The sequence below is a fragment of the Colobus angolensis genome, unplaced genomic scaffold, assembly GCF_000951035.1.
Source record: "Colobus angolensis palliatus isolate OR3802 unplaced genomic scaffold, Cang.pa_1.0 Scaffold176, whole genome shotgun sequence".
NCBI lineage: Eukaryota > Metazoa > Chordata > Mammalia > Primates > Cercopithecidae > Colobus > Colobus angolensis.
The window spans coordinates 2,180,830-2,185,488 of record NW_012114888.1 but is presented as its reverse complement, the minus strand read 5'-3'; positions in this window follow the sequence as shown (position 1 = coordinate 2,185,488).

Genomic DNA, 4,659 nt, shown 5'->3' with positions numbered 1-4,659 from the left:
CAAAGTGCTGGGATTACAGGCGTGAGCCACCGCGCCCGGCCGAGGTTTTATTCTTATAGGCTCTGGGAGTGAAAACCAAGAAGTTTCCTTTTTCAGCCCTTGTGGACACAGAACTCCAACAGTTCAAGGTTTTATGGACATAGAACTCCAACAGTTCAACGTTGGTTCTAAATTTAGAATTGCTGAAGTTAGAGTGTTTTGTTAGTCTGACAAATACAATATTCTCCTGAGTCTAACATTTAGAGCTTACATATTTTTTCCCATTCACAAAATTCTATAGGCAATGACTGCTATTTGGTTTGGGACTTTTAGTAGTGAGTTTTTAAAAACTCTCAAGTCTTTCTGACTTTGACCCTCTCCAGTCGACGGCATGACCAATGCATTTTAGTTCACCAGAACTTACCATTTTCCCCATGCTGTTCTGTCTTAGATTTCATTTGGATTCTCTCCAGAGTTTAGTGTTTAAACTGCCATTTATGGGAACACATTTTGCTAATTGTGCTCCTATTTGGATAAGTCACATGAGCCACATTGCTAAGTTGTGACTACAACCTCAGCTGCTGCTGAACTGCCCAAGGCAGGAAAATAAATTGCACCAATCTGCTCCAGAAATGAGAGCATGGGGGAAAATCCTTAGATTTGATTAGATGTTAGCTTTCAACTATTTATGTGGGGTTTTTTCCTTCTTAATGAAAACATCCTGTTAGTAAAAATGTAACCGTCTCAAGAGCTTTGACAGGGTATGAACAAAATGATGTCCTCCTAATGTAGGCTCCTAGAATATCCATCCATCATTCTACTCATGTCAGCAACACCCACATTTGTTGCTTGATTTACTGATTCAGTGTTTCCTTAAGCTATCTATCTATCTATCTATCTATCTATCTATCTATCTATCTATTATCCACCTATCTATCTATATTATATCTCTTTGCTATATCTCTCTCCATTCTTTTTGTTTTGAAGCAATTGGTAGGTCAATATATACATCTCTGAGTACCTATAATATGAATTCATTGTGAGAAAGATGAAATGTAGTGGTCTCAAGCAATAAAACCTTTGGGGGGATAATTGATGAATGAGACTCATTCATGACACATGGACTTTATTAAAATCATGGTGCATGTGTCATCCTCTGATGGAAGAGCTGGACTGGGATGAACTGTGAGCCTGCTTGTTTGCAGATGCTGAAGCTCATAGGCCAGATTCCTCATTTCTCACAAGTCCACATAGGTATGCCCGCAGCATGGCATCTACAAAACATGCTGCCCTAAGCACAAAAGTGGATTATCTGCTTCTTTTGGTTGATGGCAGTTATTTCAGGGAGGGACTATCAACAAGTTTCTACCTGCTACAATCTAGGGCTTGAATCCATAGGCCATACTCGCCAGGCTGCAGAAAAGAACCTTGCCTTAATTAAAATGTTAAAATCTCAAGAGTCTTGCATAAGGGAGGAGGAAATAATGGACAGAGTATTCTCAAAACTGGCTTTCTGCTTGCCAAGTAAGCATACACATATAAAGGTAATGTAAATATATTTTCTCTAAAGGTGAACTACTGTTACCAATGCCAGAGTGGAAAGCAAGACTGAAGTTGTTGAAGAAAATAAAGAACTATAAGTAATAATAGCGCCACTAAAACTAGAAATGGTGCCAAGCTGCAGGTTATAAGTACGACTTCACATGAAGCCGTAAAGCGTGTATCATTACTTCAGATTCAAGTTCCGAGCAGCTTTTAGAAAATAGAAATGACACCTTTTACAGATTTCAATTTCAACGTTGCTTTTGTTTTTCATGCTGATTCAGCCAGAACTTGCCAAAGAAAGTCCCAGTAAACATGTTCATGAAGTTTTTAGTAAAGTAAAAGACAAAAAAGATTTGTTTCTGAGGCTTTCCTGAGCAATTTCTCTGAATTCTTCTTGAATCATCATTCTTTGGAAAATGAGTCTGTACTCCTGCAGGCTCTGAAGGTCAGGATAGACCAGCTATGACTTTTCCAGGAAGTGAGTAATACTAAGACCAGGGGACTCATTTCTGGAGGCCTGGAGGAACTTTTCATTTCAGAAGCTGTAGGTGTGGTTTTCCCCTCCAAATGACTTTAGGGAGCTCCAGAGGCGTGTGTACACTTGAAATAGGAATAGCCAACCTAAAGTAAACTTGCCCTGGAGGTTCTGCCAACCTCTCTCAGCTCTTACCCTGGGTTTCCCCACCCATAGTGGCTGGTCCTTTATATTCCTTCTCACTCCTTTCTTCTCTAACTATCAGTCATTCTTCCAACCATTCCTCCCCATCAACTCCAAATCTTAATACCCATTCAAAAACCTGAGAATTCTTTGAATACGTATCACTTAGAATTCTTTCTTCCTGGAAAATATGGAAGGACACTGCTGCCAAATGTTGTCTGTGAGACTCACACCCAAGCTATAGCCATGGAAAATTTGTAAGAATCATTGTTGGGAGGGGGACATATTCATAATTCTTTAAAAATTCATATTCTTTTTGGAGAAAAATTTACAGTTTTAGTGTTAAAATGCAGGTAAGTGGCTTCATTTTCTTCATTCGTTCACTCAATAAAAATTTATTGTGCACCTACTATATGCCAGATGTGGTGTTAGAAGACACAGTCACTGCCCATAAAGATTTTATGAGTTGGTGAAGAAGAGAAGTAAGAAAAACAATAATTACAATATAGTGTTATAAAGACTATTTAGAGATGTTATAGTCAGTATGCCATGGGCAGTTAAAAATGGTTGAAGTCCTCAATGATGAGTATGACTTAGTGAGGAGACTGTGTGTATGTGTGTATATATATATATGTGTGTGTGTGTGTGTGTATGTGTGTGTGTGTGTGTGTGTGTGTGTACTGGACTTGGGGAATTTGCTGGTGCTGTCCAGCTTTAGACTGGCTAAAGTTACCACCAAAAACCACTTTCTAAAGCTTATTACACACTAATAAGGCAGAAGAGGAAAGCAGACCAAGCTTTCTTCAGTATTCTCTTTCCTCTCCATGGTGTTTCCAATTTCTCCTCTCCTTTTCCCCATATGCTTGCTTCCAACTTTCAGGAAATAATCAATAGACTCAATTCTTCATGGTTAAGTTTCATTGCTTGTTTCCCACAGGAGCATATGCATTTCAGTAAATGTCAGTGTCTTCATTCAAAAATCTGAATCTGTAATGGAATGTGTTTGGAACTTAGGGAGGAGACGGAAGGCTCACGGCAAACACCTATTCTACTCATCCTACCCATTTCTGCAAGAAATGATCCTGGTATTTATGACATTAAGGAGTAGGGCAGAAATCTACACCATCAACTATAGCTCAAATTCCATTAAAGTGAATTTCAAGAGCTGCCCATATTCTTTAGCTCTACTGGAATGTGGTTTTATTTACTGGCAGGTGAACTGAGCAAACTCAACACTAGTTTGGAAATAGTTAATGTAAACAGATGATCTTAAAAGTTCCCAGTTCTAAACTGCTGTGAATTCTATGCATTAGATCTGTATTAAATTCTGCCTGTGACCAGGGGAAATGGTTAACAAAGTGGCAGAAGCTTAGCTTTACTTGCTGGCTTTCAACTATTCTTTTTTGTTAAAGTAATGCATTACGTGTTATAAAATCCATTATATAATGAATATATAAAATACGAAGTAAGTCTCCCTGCCAACCCTGGATTCTCTTTCCAGAGTCAACACTGTTACTATTTTCTTATACATCTTCCCAGATATTTTCTCTTCACATATAAAATCTTGGTCTTTTTAAGATAATATATTTTTCATAATATATTACTGCTAGAAACAGACACAATAAGCACTATACTTTATATTTTGATGTATTTAACTGATTTCTTGTATCTCTTGTTAAAAATTTGTTTTAAAAATATTTTTCTCAAAATATACGTATAAGCAAGACAATATTATTCGGTTATTTAAATAAACGAGAATTTTTGAAATATTTGATTTTTATTGGTAGTTAAGCTCTTTTTATTCTTAGTCAAAGATATATTTACACTAAATTAAAAGTAAACAAGTTAACGACAGGAATATGTTTGTAACCTGTCCTCAGATAGGGGCACACATATCAGGTGTTTTGTATTTTGTGCTGTTTCATTAATGGAGTTTACATTATTTTATACAATACATAGTTTCAAAAACTCCTTCAGTATGGTTGATGTGCCTCCTGGAAGCTGTGACTATTTGAGATATTAGTAAGTTCCTGGCACAACGCTTTCTGAAAGAACCACCCCCAGCTCTATTCTGTGTCTTGCAAATGACAAATTGGATAATAGTGGGAAGACATTACAGCATAGTTAATAGCAATGGTCAAATAAGAAGATCTGTGAGATTTTAGCTTTGTTGATTTTTGAAGAGAAAAATCCCAGGGAAGTGACTATTTAACTTCCTGAAATGTCTCTTAACAAACTATATTTAGCCTTGCAGAAAACCTAGACTCCAAGCTCTTCATTGTTGCTAAATGCTAAGCTCTGTAAGTCAGCCAGACCTCCTGCTGTCTAAATTGATCATGTTAACCAGATAGTTGCTAGGTTTCCACTTCAACCTGAAATAATTCTTCCATAGACCAGATGGAACATGTTGAGATGAAAAATCCAACTCTTGCACAAAGTTATTATATCAGTAGTGGGTTATGTCCCTGAAAATGGTG